Below are 15,611 nucleotides of genomic sequence, written 5' to 3'. Positions count from 1 at the left end.
AGAGAGAAAGACAAATACTGTGTGATATCACGTATAAGTGGAATCTAAAAAAGCTGAACTCGTAAAAACAAAATAGAATGAGATATCATCTCACACCAGTCAGAATGGCCATCATCAAAAAATCTAGAAACAATAAATGCTGGAGAGGGTGTGGAGAAAAGGGAACCCTCTTGCACTGCTGGTGGGAATGTGAATTGGTTCAGCCACTATGGAGAACAGTATGGAGGTTCCTTAAAAAACTACAAATAGAACTACCATATGACCCAGCAATCCCACTACTGGGCATATACCCTGAGAAAACCAAAATTCAAAAAGAGTCATGTACCAAAATGTTCATTGCAGCTCTATTTACAATAGCCCGGAGATGGAAACAACCTAAGTGTCCATCAACAGATGAATGGATAAAGAAGATGTGGCACATATATACAATGGAATATTACTCAGCCATAAAAAGAAACGAAATTGAGCTATTTGTAATGAGGTGGATAGACCTAGAGTCTGTCATACGGAGTGAAGTAAGTCAGAAAGAAAAAGACAAATACCGTATGCTAACACATATATATGGAATTTAAGAAAAAAAAATTGTCATGAAGAACCTAGGGGTAAGACAGGAATAAAGACGCAGACCTACTGGAGAACGGACTTGAGGATATGGGGAGGGGGAAGGGTGAGCTGTGACAGGGCAGGGGAGAGTCATGGACATATACACACTAACAAACGTAGTAAGGTAGATAGCTAGTGGGAAGCAGCCGCATGGCACAGGGATATTGGCTCAGTGCTTTGTGACAGCCTGGAGGGGTGGGATAGGGAGGGTGGGAGGGAGGGAGACGCAAGAGGAAAGACATATGGGAACATATGTATATGTATAACTGATTCACTTTGTTATAAAGCAGAAACTAACACATCATTGTAAAGCAATTATACCCCAATAAAGATGTTAAAAATAAATAAATTTAAAAAATTAAAAACAAAAAAAACAGAATAGAACGGTGGTTACCAGGGGCTGGGAGGTGGGGGAATTATGGAGATGTCATTTAAGGCTACAAACTTGCAACCAATAAATAAGTATTAGAGATCTAATGCACAGCATAGAGATTATAATCAACAGTACTGTATTATAAACTTCAAAGTTGCTAAGAGAATAGATCTTAATTGTTCCCACCACAAAAAAGAATGTTAATTATGTGACGTGGTAGAGGGGTAGTTCATACTATGGTGGTAATCATTCTACTATATGTAAATGTATCAAATCAACGTGTTGTACACCTTAAAGCTGCACTTTATATCAATTATATCTGTGTAATAATACTAAAAGGAAAAAAAGGTTAGGACAGACAGAGACAATCTGGGCATGCAGATAATAACGCTCTCCAGTCTTCCAATACTGGGAATAGTCAATGAGATGTGTTGATTTTTTTTTTTGCCATCTAGGTGGCCAAAAATGGGAACAACTGAAGGATCACTCCAGCTGGCAGCACTAAAGGAACCTATCATCAGAGCCTTCCCATGAGAACATCGTAAGGAAATGTGAAAGTTATGACGTTGACCACATAAAATTAGAAATGTCTGGGCAGCATGAGATACATCTGTGTTCCTACAGTCACCTTAACAAATGCAACAAATCAGGGTTCCCGTTTCCAAAGGCCAGGAGCCTGCCATTTTTGTCTGGAATGCTGTCCCTTCAGGTGTGAAATCCTCTGGTCTTTTTACAGAGCAAGCGACATTTCAGAACTTGAAAGGTTCTGGCACCTTTCAGGGTCAACCAGACACACCCAGCTGACGCGCATTCCAGAAGACTGTAGTCAAGTTGTCCTTTTGCCTGAGCACAACCAAAAGAACAATTCCTGGCAACCAAAGACACAATGAATGTGACCCAGCTCTCCTTTTCTCCTTGGAGAAAAAAAAGAAAAGAACTGAATCTAGGCCAGTTAGTAACACAGTCCACTGGTTTGTGCCCAAGACGTTGAATCTGAGAGTAGCAGCCGTTTCCAAAAGATGATCTGTGCCCGGAGGAAACGCGTAACCTTTCTCCCAGTTTGTCTTTTAAGGTTCGATTACCTTGGAGTGACCTCTTTACACCGGCAGCAACGCCCCAAATTAGTCTCCATTCACAAAGTATCTCTGATGCAGCCTCCCTGGGAAAACTTAAAAGCCTATTTAACTAAAGGAGAGCTTGCTGCCAAGAAGTTGGCCTGGGAGAATGGCAGTAATTAAATGATGATAATATTTAGGTTCCTGCAGGTATGACAAAGGCCCCTTTCTTTGTCTCAGGTGGGGACAAGTTAACACATTGCCTCTGTCTGGGAAAGGATGTAGGCCAAAGAGGGGGGGAGTGTGAGAAAGAGGAACTGGGGAGAGCAGCGTGGCAGGGGAGGGGAGGCTGACTCCTGAGCCTGGAGGAGAGACAGATGCTGGGAGGGAGAGGAGTTTAATCTTAATATTCATCAGAGGTGGGCCCTGTGGCGTTTCAGCCTAAGATCTATTAGAACAGGTGAGAGATGAAACAAAGCCGTGCTTTTTGTTCATTGGCTGATTGTCTGTGGGAGGGAGGGCAGGGAGGGAGGCGGGGTTGGGGAGGAGCTAAAGGAAAGAAGAGGATAAAGAATTACCGTCGCTGGAAAGGTTTGCTTGGGTGAGTCTTGCACTGTACACTTGGCTGGAGAGGTGAAGATGCTAAAGGGCTCAGCAGAGCCGTACGTCACAGCCTCACAGCGGTGGGAAGATGGAAATTTAAGTCCTAACAACCAGCCTTTCCCCTCTCCAGTTGTGTGATCTCCTGCACATCGCTGAACAATCAACTCTACCTCCGGGAAGGGGAGCCGGCCCAGCTCCCCGCCCACCAGCCAGGCTCACTGACAGAGGGACGCCTGCCCACCCAGTCCACCTGGAGCCGGAGCGACTGTCACTGTCTGTGAGCTCCAGGGAGGACTTGTCTCCTGAATCGGGTGGCCCAGAGGTCGGTCTGATGGATGCATCCTGCTAATCTAATACATAAGTAAATTTGTGCCACTTCCTTCAGCTAAAGCAGTTTCACCTGTTCAGCCCACAAAGAAGATAAATAAAATACACAGCTCAGGGCTCAGGGCCAGGGTTCCAAACCTGTGGGAAGGGGCCTGAGTTTTTCATTCATCTCTGCCCGAAGTGGACAGATTCCATCCAGGAAGCCTGCATCAGCCTGAATTCAGATCCACCTATTCCTCTCCCCTCCTCTCTCCCCGGCCCCACCCCCTGCTCTCGCTCTCTCGTGGGATCTAACTCTGGCTCAGCAATCTGAACCTTAGAGGGCCATGGTGCAAAGACCAGGTTGCTGTTTGCAGTGTTTGTCAAGATGCCCTGTACTCCAAGTTAGCACGAAGGGCAGTGAGAGGAAAAAGGAGGAGAGGAATCTAGCCAGAGCGTCTTCTCTTATTGTGTCGAAGCAAGTCTGACCTGGGATCCTGCACTGTTTACTTCTTAAATGAAGGCAGGAAAAAGAAACCTGAAATTCCCCCAGGGGAGGACGAGGGGAGGGCTGGGAAGGTTTAAGGGAAAGAACTAGGCATGGATTCTTCCTTATGCTTCCACTACTGTTGTTTTTTCTGTTTGTAAATATAATACATATTCATTATAGAAAGCTTAGAAAACACAGAAGAGTCTAAAAAAGGAAATTAAAACACTCACAATACTAAAACTCAAGGGTAAACACCATTAACCTTTTGGAGAATTTTATCATTTTAGTATAGTCTTACAGCCTACTTTTTTCTTTTAATAATCATTTTGTGGGCATTTTCCAAAGACATTGCAAAAATCTCCAAAAATATGTTTTTAAATCAGTTGATTCATATTCACTGTATGGATAAAATATAAGGTTTTTTAAAAAGCGTTTCATAATGTTAGCCCTTAAGTTTTTATTTTTCTTATTATAAAAGAAAAGCTCCAGTGAACACACAAATACACACACATATAATAGCATATTACAGAATGTAGAATAAAATGGAATTATTTTCTAGAAGTATGTTCATAGGAGTACAACTATCAGATTAATTCTTGATATTCCTTTACACCCTAGCCGTCAGAAACTTTGTGGAGAACAGTCTCAGCATTACACCTAGGGGGCTCCAACATCTCAGCTTTGCAAGAGATGGCAGCTCATATACCAAAGGTCTTCTCCGGCTTACTTGAGTGCAAAAGTGTGTGTGTGTGTCTGCGTGTGTGTGCACATGAGTGCATGTGCATGTGTGTGAGAATGCTAGGAGGGGAGAGGGTGCACCTGAACTGTATCCTTGTTTCAGGTGGACTCCTAATTCAATGTGACTGGTGTCCTTATAAACACCACGTGAAGAGATCAACACACACGCACACACACACATTCAAACATACACAGAACTCCCTGTGAAGACTGCAGTTGTGTTGCCACAAGCCAAGAAACTACCAGAAGCCAGGGGAGAGGCCTGGAACAGATCCCTCCCTAGTACCTTCAGAGGGAGCGTGGCCCTGCTGATACCTTGATCTTGGATATCTAGCCTCCAGAACTGTGAGGGCCACTCAGTTTGTGGCTTAAACTGTTATTTAAGCCACTCAGTTTGTGGTCCTCTGTTAACGGCAGCCCTAGGACTCTAATGCACTCACTTTTACCCAGGAGTTCAGAAGCCTGCTAACCTTGGAAGGACTCTTCACAACTCAGCTTTGTACAGAAAGACCAACCAGAGTCAGGCCTGATGTACAGATGGTGAGACGATGTCCCAGAGAGATGAAATGATTCATTTGAAATTGCTTTCTGGGACTTCCCTGGTGGTTAAGAATCCTCCTGCCAATGCAGGGGACACAGGTTCGAGCCCTGGTCCGGGAAGATCCCGCATGCCGTGGAACAACTAAGTCATGCACCACAACTACTGAGCCTGCGCTCTAGAGCCCGTGAGCCACAGCTACTGAGCCTGCATGCCACAACTACTGAAGCCCATGCACCTAGAGCCCGTGCTCCACAACAAGAGAAGCTACCACAATGAGAAGCCCATGCACCGCAACAAAGAGTAGCCCCCGCTCATCACAACTGGAGAAAGCCCGTGCAGCAACAAAGACCCAACACAGCCAAAAATAAACAAATAAATTTATTAAAAAAAAAATAAGAAATTGCTTTCTTCCACAATTCTTTAAAAGAACGAAGCCAAGAGAAGTTAATTCTGCCAACGTGCTAATTGTCTGCCAGCCACTTACCTCACATCCAATGCTCCTGACTCACCTTAAGGTTGGCCTTTGGGGGATGCCCTATTCTCAGGGGTGGAGTGGCCACAAATGAGTAGCAGATTGGGGGTGTCGAAGAGTAACACCAAGCCAAGTCTCACTAGAATGTTGAAGGACCCATTTGTGTCAGTGAAACCTGCCAATAGAGAGGGTGTGTGCACCTAAATTATTTATTTTCGTGCCATAAAATGCCAAAGAATGCTTTGAATTAAAAAAAAAAAAGTATTTTTCACCCTGAAGGTGGAACTTCCTGGGTTCCCAAATTCTTGGGCAAATATCTGGATCAGAATTACGTTTTAAGCACCCAGTCGTGAGGGATTAAACATACAAGATTCTAAAAATGAGGTGCAAGGAAAGGAGGACCACGCGGGGCTCTGGAGTCAAGAGATGCAGTTGGAGTTCCAGCTGCACTCTCACTAGGGGGCCGACGTCAGGCACGACACTCTAACACCCCTGAGTCTCATCTGTAAATGGCATGACCGACCACACCAAGTTCCAGAGGGTCCCAATGGAATGAGGTGGTAAGTGATTTATAGGGCAAAGTCGCTAAGTAGCACAAGCAGTTAGTTGGGTCTTAGGTGTGCAAACAGGACAGTTCAGAATTCCAAGGCAGCACTGCACCTGGGAGTATCCTGGCGCTGACCGCTGAGTTCACGTTGATCTCTGAGATGGATTTCTGACTTGGAGAAGTGAACTATAGAAAGGATTTGGGGAGAGCCAAAAGTGAAATTTTTTTTGCAAAAATATAACGTGCATGTTCATTTTCTGGGAAGAGAACCCATGGGAATAAGGGTATGTGACCACTTCATCCTTCCTCCCAAAGGTCTCCTCCATCCTTCTTTAGAAAGGGTGTGCGGGCATTCAGGTGGAATGGTAGGGAGGAAAGGAGGTGGGGCACCTTGAAAGGGTGCAAACAACAAGCCTTGAGATCTGTATTCATCAAATTATCAATAATCCCCTCTTCTAGGCTTCTCCACTTTCCTTAACACCCTACCATACCTACCCTTCCCTTTAGCAGGCCACATTTCTGTGACTCCTTTTTATCCCCTGAAGGCTTTGCCCGTGTTCTTCCGGGAGGAAGGGGAGGTGACAGTAATGTCAGGTGATTCTGCAGTGTCATTTGCTCCTATGTACCCTCCGCTCCTGGAGCTGGGTGTTCTCTGTATAAGAGGCTGTGGTGTCAGAGTGAGACTGTGAGGGAGTCAGGCTGCCGCTGCCTCATCCCATTCCCCGAGGAAGATGTGCGAGAAGGAGCCTGAACACAAAGGGTTGATCCAGCCAAGCTCTGGGTGTTAGTCAGAAGGACTAACAGGCTGGAGGTGAAGTGAGCGGGGGAAGGAGGAGGGGAAGGAAGGTGAGAGGGCTGTGACTCACTATGAAAGAATTGTGGTTTCTCAGGGGTTGGGAAATCAAACACAAATGACCTCAAATTTAGCTAATAGAGAACACTGATTTCCTTTGTGCAGCAGAGCCAAATGCATTAAGCTTCTACTTAAATATTGCCAGCAAGAATTTTTCAGTTTTTATATTCAAACCCCATTTTTAGGTCACCTTTAAAATTTCCTAGCTGTCCCTTTGAGGAGCTGCATTCAGTGATGATGTCTCAATCCAGCCAGACATCTGACTGTTAATTATACTGCCAATATGCATTCATTCTCCAAGAGTAGAGAGAAAAAGACAGACATCCATTCTTCTAGAGTTACTTTATCGTGTTGTGCTTATAGCACTACTGTATATATATGATCCCATCTCTGGCAGTCTGCCTCTAGGCTTACCTGTCTGCCAACCACCCAGCCAAGCCCAAGGATGGTATTTATCAGTAGCAGGAAAGCAGCAGCTTAATAACAGCCACAAAACTAGCAAGAAGAAAGTGTATTCTTTTTTGTTAGCTCCCGTGGCCGCACTACATCGTAACTATCTTTTCATACTATCTCTATATTCCTTTAATCTGACTTTAGGTGACAGTCCTAAAGCAAATGATGCTTTTACTTTCATATGCCTTAATGTTAAAATGTACACAGAATTTGTGAACTGACAATTATTAGGAGCTAAAGACTATTTTACTATCTAAATTATCATTGTCATATGTAGTCTCACAATAGGAAAAATTTGACAACCCTCCTCCATGGAAGCTGTCTAGGAAACACATCTTAACAATCTGAAAACGTCTCATGCCACGGGCGTTCTCGGCTTCCTGCTATTTTCTCCCTCCTGCTCCCCTCCACCACCACCCTAATGAATATTCAGCCTGCATCCATCAACCAGGAATTTGAATAGGATGCTTCCTGTTTTTCCTATTAAAGATTAACTGTTGTCCAGGGGAAAGGGGATTGTTTGGTAAGACCTTGCAGCTGGGAATTCCTGTTTATTTTTCATTCTGACCCTGGTTCTGGGGATAACATATATCCGGTAGTTTCAAATAATGTCCAGTGCTCTGTTAGCCCTGACTCTAACTATAACCTGCCTACCTCTTTCATCTCACTGTGAGAAATTCAAAGTCAGGGACCAAGTCTTATTTAACTTCACTTTTCTGGTGCCCAACATGGTGCCCAGAACAGAGCAGAAGCTCATAAAGTGTGTTGAATGGATGAAAAGCATAGTGATTATAAGTTCCAGGGAGAAGTGGTCATAAACATCCATCCATTGTCCTTAGGCTAGAAAAGGATAAAGAGAGATGAAGATTCATTTGTGCCCATTGTGTGTACTTTCTGGCGAAGTGGTGATTACCTAGGTGTGTTGCAGGATGACCCAGTGGGTCCTGGAATTGGGTTTTATTCTTCTGTCTTTCCCAACAGTGGAGTTTTCCACATTTCTCCCAAGTGCTTAGTAGCTTCTGCAGCTTTACCTGGTTACAGGGGCTCCGTGGATCACGGATGCTGTTCCTGGTTTGTTGCGTGTACTTCAGAAGTCAATCGCCAAGGATGTTTCGTGAGCCCTCCGTGGTTGTTACTTGGGTAAACTGAGATGTTCTGGAAGAATTAATTCACAGGAAGGTAATGGTTTTGTCACTTGCCAGAGAATTATGAGCAAAAACATGTTTGAAAGCATGATTCTACCAAAGCCGTTTATAAATGTGCGGATATTTGCCATTTAAATCTTATAGATTCTTGATCTATGACTCGGACTACGTGGGATGAGGAAATGCGCCATGAGGAAATGTCTGGGAACCTCTTCACAATTAAAAGGAGATCCATGAGTTCCTTTCCTGAAGACCTTATGGATGACGTTTTGCATTTGCCATCTGGGGGAAAAGATAGAAACAACTTAGTATTTCCTTCATACTCATTTTTAAAGGCTGCAAATGCACTTTACAAACATCATTTCATAAATCCTTAAACCAAGCCCGGGAAACAGTAGATATGCTTAACATTTGCTAAAATCTTTCAATAGCTTCCTTTCGCCCCAGGGATCAATTCCTAACAGCGGAGTCGGCTTCCACTCTCCAGCTTTTCCTCAAGCACTGACCTCCAGTTACACTAAACTTCTAGCCTCACTTGCATTTTCTTGCTTTCAGTCCTTTGTGTCAACTGTTCCTTCTTCCAGGAATACTCCTCCCTCCTCTCCCGTCCCCCACCCTTAGTCCTTCCAGTTGAGAAATCTGAATGTTGCCTCCTGGAGATGATTCCTGCACTAGGTTAGGTTCCTTTATGTTTGTTTCCTCACAGAGGGAGCTCCCAAGAGAAATTCAGAGCCTACAGTGCCTCCATTTTCAGAGTAATCACAGCTTTTTCGAAGTTACTTTAGATGTTCATAGGAAATATGTGCGCTCAGGGTTAGCCTCCTGTGATACTCCATGGCCTCCTATTTGTGTACGGGAAATGACGTCCTGTCAAAAGTTGCTGCCAAAATTGCATTTTAGAAGAGCCAGGAAGAGCCTGTCAAACATCTTGCCGTGTAGTTTGGAGGGTTTCGTTTTGTCAGATTACCTTAGCCGTCCAAGGAAAAAGTCAATCACGCCTCAGTCCTTGACGTCTTCCTCTGGGTAGTTTAACGTATTATTAGTAGTTGGACCATAATTCAAACTCCATTATTAGGAATGTCCAAGGAGTATATGACTTTCCTAATTATATTAGGACATGCTTTTATTTAATATTACTTAAAATAAGTAGTTAGTATGCAGATGCTTAGAAGCCCTGGGGTTATATAAACTGCTTTGTGATAGTATTATTTTAATCTCAGTAGGTATTTATTATTCTTAACAATGTACAGAGCAGCAGAAGGGTCAAAAGAGCAGATTCTGAAGAAAACAATGCCACTTGTGATACATAATATCTCTGTGGCTCAGTTCCTTCATCTATGCAATGGAAATGACAATGGTACCTACCTCATGGGATTACTATGGGGGTTAAATGAAATAATGCATGTAAAGTGTTTAGGATTATATACAGCACAAGGTAAGCTCTCAATAAGTGCTACCTATTTTATTATATAAAATATGTAGGTGCTCCTTTATATTTCCTGATGATGGAATTAGCCATTTCCTTTCTCAAATTGATCATCTCCTGTAGGTGCTGCAGAAGTTATAGCAGTTATGGGACAGTGAGTTTTAGACTTAGATCTAGTTTTCCCTTCCTGTGGTGCTAGGAAGCTGACCTAAACTCTCTCGGGTCACATAAGGCCCATGAGCTCTCTGAGGATCAGAAGTACTGCTTCCTCCTTTTGAACCCCTGTGGTCCGTAGCTTGGCGTGGGACAGACTGTCTCAGCCACTTGCCTCCATGATGGCGTCTTTTATCTCTTCTCCCATCAGTATCTGGATGGCCAGCTCTCTCCCCCACGGGGCCATCACCCAATTGATCTAATATCATTAGGCCAGCTGTGTCTTGCCCATAGATTCTCAATAAATGTGTGTCATGAGGGGCATGCAGATGACAAACAACTCTTTCCCATGTGAACAGATGAGAAAACAACTGCCTTATTTCAATCTCAATTTACTTTTCTTCATTTTACTGTCTTGGTGAAAAGTCTGAGGAGGATTGACCATAATTTTCTTAACTAACTAACTAACCAACCAACTAACAAATACCTCAGGATCTTCAGAGGCCTGACTCCTGTTTCAAGGGACAGCTGAGAACATTATTTTATTGATGCGTTACTGGTTAACAAATGTATTAGCCTAGTATTCAAGATAGGGCTATCAAATGGAATTATAAAAGGAAAGAAGTTTTAAAACTTCTATTAGGATTTCTCAAATAGATTTTATTGGACATCTTTGGTTTTTATTGATTAGAGGCATAGTGGACATATTTTTAAAGAATCTCCTGCATGTAAAGGTGAAAGAAAAGGCCCTCTGATGCGCGTAGGTTTTATTATTTTCTATCCCTTCTTCAAGAGCACACATCCTGTAAAAAACAGACAAACAAACAAGATCAGCACTCTTTTTTTTTGCCACTTGCCCATCAAACATGGCTTCTGCTTCTGATTGGATAACTGATTCCAAGCTCTTCCCAGACCCAAGTCTGAATGAAGTCTCCACACTCCTTCCCATCATCTGTCTTTCACCAGTTATTGTTGTATCACAGAAGGATATTGCTCTGGAAGTAACACTTTCTAATTCTCCTCTGTCATTTATTATTTTGTGAAAAGAATCAAGGAGGAAGCAAAGTTGGTCAGCTATTCATTCTATAGCAGCCTGACTCCTGCAGTCCTGGGTCTCAATTTTCCATCTGTCTGTTGAAGAACCTGCACTTCGTTGGAGGAGGCTTAAGCACCCTGAAGAGCTGTACTATTTTTTATTTACCTGCAGGAAAAACTGGAGGAGGTATCCAGGATTTGTAACAGTCCATTGTTAAGGGCATTCTATTTCTTAAAAATTCCATTCTGCAAGGACTATTAAAATCCATCCCATAGAAATACTTGACTTGAATACCATTATCTATTTAGATGGTAAAGTTCTGTGGCTGTTATAATATGATAGCTGATTCCTTTGCTAAGCTCTGTGTTTGTTTATTAATCCCTGGAAACCATTATAATAAAGTTAATGGGAGGAAGGAGGTCCCTGAACTTAGTGTGCTTGGCAGTTCCTGAAAACAGCCCAGAGTTAGTAACTGGATGGCCCCCTGGTAAAATCCATGCAAACAGGAGGTGAGAAAGCCTGTGGAATGCTTACTCCTCCTCCTTCACTTAATTATTTATGTTCAAGTCACTTCCTTGGGGCCATGTCCTTTTAAGATGGATCACTGTAAGAATATTTTTATTAGAGCATGTTTGAGGGCAGATTGTTTTACAAATATATAAAGGTACAATTAATATGCCCCTAGCCTAAGGTATGTTATATTTGCTGTGTATAAGTGCTAACTAAAAGTTAGTGGATTCTGATAATTTGAGAAGAATCCATAATGTGTAAACAGAAGATTCAAGCCAACTTGCAACTTAATCACTTGTTTAGAAACTGCTTCACCCTTTACAGTATGTCTGATTTTGTTTCCTTATGAAAATAGTTAACATAAATAAAGTTTTCACAATTAGTCATTGGTAAAATGAGGATTAGAAGATTTTTCTGCCTTGTAGCATTGGTATAATAGTTGATGGAGGTAATCTGTATAAAGAATTTTGAAGAGTGCCTGGCATACAGATGGTTCTTTAAAAAGCTTAGGTAGCATTATTGTCATCATTAATAAATGAGCTTGAATCTATGATCAGTCTAGATATATATAGTAGTCAGTACAAATTTAGGTCTCAAAAAGTCACAACTGTCCACTGTACTCTAATGTTTTAAATCTGCAGGAATACTACCTTCCATTTTTTCTTTCTCTCCTAGCCCTTAATTTAAGGAAACCATTTGGTTTAAATATCTGACAGGAGCCTGGCAGCAAGATCTAAAGTCACGGTTTTCTATCATTATGGAGACAGGTTTCTCAGGGCCATTTTTATTTTCAAAAAAACCATGTGTTTTATAAGCATTTAAGAATATGCAATGAAACTTAGAGGATTGCTAGGAGAGAAGCAAGGATTGTAAAAAAGCATGTTGTTGGTAAAATGGCATGTGAAAATACAATATATATATATATATATATTAGAAAATGGAAAATTTCTCAAATGTCTGCATTGGGAGACTTCAGGAAGGTGGAGAAAGCCCATTTCCTGACCAAAGGTTTCTGAAGAAGGAGTCAGGCCATTTGTCTCGTAGCCTTGACCTGAGTCTCAGACTGGCCTTCCCTCCCTCCCTCCCTCCAACCAGGTGGAGCAGACAACAGGGGCCTTTGCTTTAATTCTATAGTTTTAGCTCAATCGTTAGCCCTTCCCATTACCCACATTTCTGACCTGGATGTAATCACCCCTCCTTTGTGCCCCCACAAATGTCTGTCAGCAGCCAGAACACTACTGTCCTTATCTGATTAAGGTTGTTGACCTAAAACAAATAGACTGCCAGCTATTTCTCCAGCAAAAATGGGTTTAATTGGCATCAACAAAAGATTGCAATTCGGGGTTTATAACCATGACGAGCCATGTGCAAGACCACATACAACAAAGGAACACTTAAAGAGGGGAAAAAGGATTTGGGAGGGCCACAGTAAACAAAGAATCCATTGGAGGAATTGAGAGTTCCAAGCAGAGTGGCTTTCATTGGCTGAGTCGTGACAGTCTCTCATTGGCTGAGCTCTTGCTAGGCAGGAAGAGGAAGTTTTTCTTTTTCTTGGTGAGCTCAGCTATCCTCTTAGGGAGTGACAGCTCCCCTGTCTGGCTTCCTGATTCTATTTTAATTGAGATTTCTGCTTATTAATTTTTACGAGGTCTAATCTCCTTACAATTTTCTTCATGGTAAAGACTCTTTGTTATCCATCTTTATATTCCTATGTTTAAAACAGTGCCTTGCATTTAGTTAGTGCTCAAGATATGTATCAAATGAATGAATAAAATAAAGTTTAAATGAAATAGTTGTAGTGTAAGTGCCCGACAGTATGCTTTTTATTGCCAAGGCAGCCATTTTGAAGACATTCATCTCGAATAAACATATTGCCAGCTGCATGACACAGATATTATCAAAACATCTAGGCAAGAAACCAGGCTGCCCCCACCCATGCAGGTCCCTATTCAGGAAGCCCTGAGTAACATAGAAAACTGATCACTGGAGTGACCCCACTTCTCCCTACCCACGCCCTCATTCCAGCTCTGAGCTTTAAATTCACCAATAAAGAGTGAATTCTCAAAATGCTAGATACCCAACCTTTGGACCCTAATAAAGGCAGAGCTCCTGGTCTGCATTCCCTTCCACTGTGACCTCACTGTGTGGCTCTTGGGCATGCCATGTACCCTCCAGGACCTGTGAATAATAAATCTTGTCCTTCAAAGTTCCCTGATGGTTGTTGCTGAGGTATGTGCTGCATCACGATAAAAAAAAACAAGGGCTGGTCCAGCCACAACACTGCTTCAAGTTGGGGAAATGTCTGGGGGGCTGCCATAAGTAGCAGGCCCCAGGCGAGTGTCTCAGGCATTCCTAACCGATAGCATCACATTAATAGGCTGAGACCCACACAACAATCAAATAAAATGTTATCTTGTAACCTGACATAATTTAGCTACTCAGTAAAGGGTAGCTGTGATCATGATGATAAATACTATGTTATTGCCATGAATGACATTTCTCAAAAAATGTAGTTTAGCCTTATAGACCATATTTTTTTTAAAGTTATCACACTAAGAAGGCTTAAATATTCAGTTGAATTTCTCTGTTATCTCTAGAATATGTTCCTGAACATATTTCTTTTACAAAATAAATTTTGTTTTTCTTGTTATGAAAAGGTTAGGTGTTAATTATAATTACAAAGTATAGAAAAAATTATGCCTAGGTTTGTCATCCAGAGATAACCATATTCATATATAAAAAATGTTTCAGCCTCTTTTTCTATGCAAGTCTTTTTTTTTTTTTTAAGTCTTTTCTTTTTAATATAGTTGTGATTCAATCCTTGGTTCATTTAACAAATATTTATAAAATGCTTACTACCTGCCAGGATACGTATACTGTGATTATATAAATAACTTTGCGTCCAACCTTTCAGTTAATAGAAGAAACAAACATTTGCCCATATTATTAAACACCCTTTGTAAATGTAATTATGCTTTGTTTAACTATCCCTTCTTGTTGGACGCCTGGGTCCTCTGCAATATTATAATGCTGCAGTAATGTTTTGGATGTTTAGGATGCTTTGTTTAGGAAAGAATCCCAGGTCTGGATTTACTGGGAGGAAAGCTGTGAACACTCTGAGATTTTCGATACAGTTACCCACTTACTTTCCAAAATGAGGTACAAATGAACTGAATGGAGAGTCCACTGATATACAAAAATATAGAAAAATATATAGAAACATACAGAAAACACATTTTCTATATAGGGAATATAAAAAAATATAGTTAAAAAAGTATACCTCAATTTTAAGGTTTAAGTGACAAAACAGCGAGGAGGTGGCAGTCAACCAACTTCGCTTTTCAAATACTTGACATTCATCTGAAGTTGCCAGCTTGTCAGGAGGTTGTGCCCATACTCGGAAAGAGCCGGAGGAGTCTGGTTGAGGTGTCTCGTTCCTAATCCAGTGTCTCGTAAAAGCACAGAACCTCGGTAATTTAAACGAGATGTCTCTCTGGTATGCCTAGAAGTGCCTAAAACTATGACAAAGCCGGGACAAATATAGCAAGAGTTTCGTATAACAAGTAAAATCAAGATTTCTTTAAAGGCTTAGAATTTCTTTCTTGTTAAATATACTTATTTATTTTTAGATAAGAGGAGCTCTGGGCCAAAGCAAGCAGTGTAATATCTTCTTTGTGTTGTCTTGAAGGAAATTAGCCAGGAATTTGACTCATTTTTAGCATGACATTCCAGGAAGTCTTTAAGCTGACTATAGGGAACTGATACTTTCTGAAAGTAATTTTTGCCAAGAGACACAGACTTCTGAGGCAGAAGATGTAGACACCGCACGCATATTTCAATTCAATTACATTTTCTTTCCTTTCTCTCCCCTACCCTGTGTCTTCTGTCTGATGTATGATATACACCTTTAGGAAATGTAGGTGACTTCAAAGATATTTCAAGATTTTCCTTACTACTAGTAAGTGAGTATACAGCTTAGAAATTTGGTTGTGAGTAAACAGTTAGAGTATTTACCTGTCTAGCTCTTGAAGCCCTTTCCCAAGGCATTCATGTAAAGGCTGAATGTTTAGCTAACTCCTATAAATGCAAAGATTTGTCATCGCTTCACTGGTTACAAGTATAATACGCGTGAGCTCCTGATTTCAATCCCCACATGACACTGTTAATTGTATTCTGTTTCATAATCAGACTACCCCATCCTCCACTGATTCTGTTTCATAATCAGACTACCCCATCCTCCACTGAATTGGTGCGTGGTGTTTAAGGAGAGCGGGAGGAGATAGACTAGTGTGTGTCATTCATTTTAC

At 41.6% G+C, this 15,611-nt stretch overlaps 1 long non-coding RNA gene across 1 annotated transcript; it reads right to left on the bottom strand.

Annotated features, from left to right (window-relative positions):
• Positions 1 to 5,044: 5,044 nt before the first annotated feature.
• On the bottom strand, positions 5,045 to 15,099 carry LOC113628812 (uncharacterized). The gene is made up of 3 exons (XR_003436256.1): positions 14,585 to 15,099; positions 8,066 to 8,461; positions 5,045 to 5,356 (listed from the first exon to the last, which is right to left on the bottom strand). It is a non-coding gene; the product is annotated as an uncharacterized LOC113628812 (long non-coding RNA).
• Positions 15,100 to 15,611: the final 512 nt, after the last annotated feature.

The sequence above is a fragment of the Aethalodelphis obliquidens genome, unplaced genomic scaffold (assembly GCF_003676395.1).
Source record: "Aethalodelphis obliquidens isolate GAN/ISIS:26980383/991018 unplaced genomic scaffold, ASM367639v1 scaffold25, whole genome shotgun sequence".
NCBI classification, from domain to species: Eukaryota; Metazoa; Chordata; class Mammalia; order Artiodactyla; family Delphinidae; genus Aethalodelphis; species Aethalodelphis obliquidens.
This window is presented reverse-complemented; position numbering and strand designations above follow the sequence as displayed.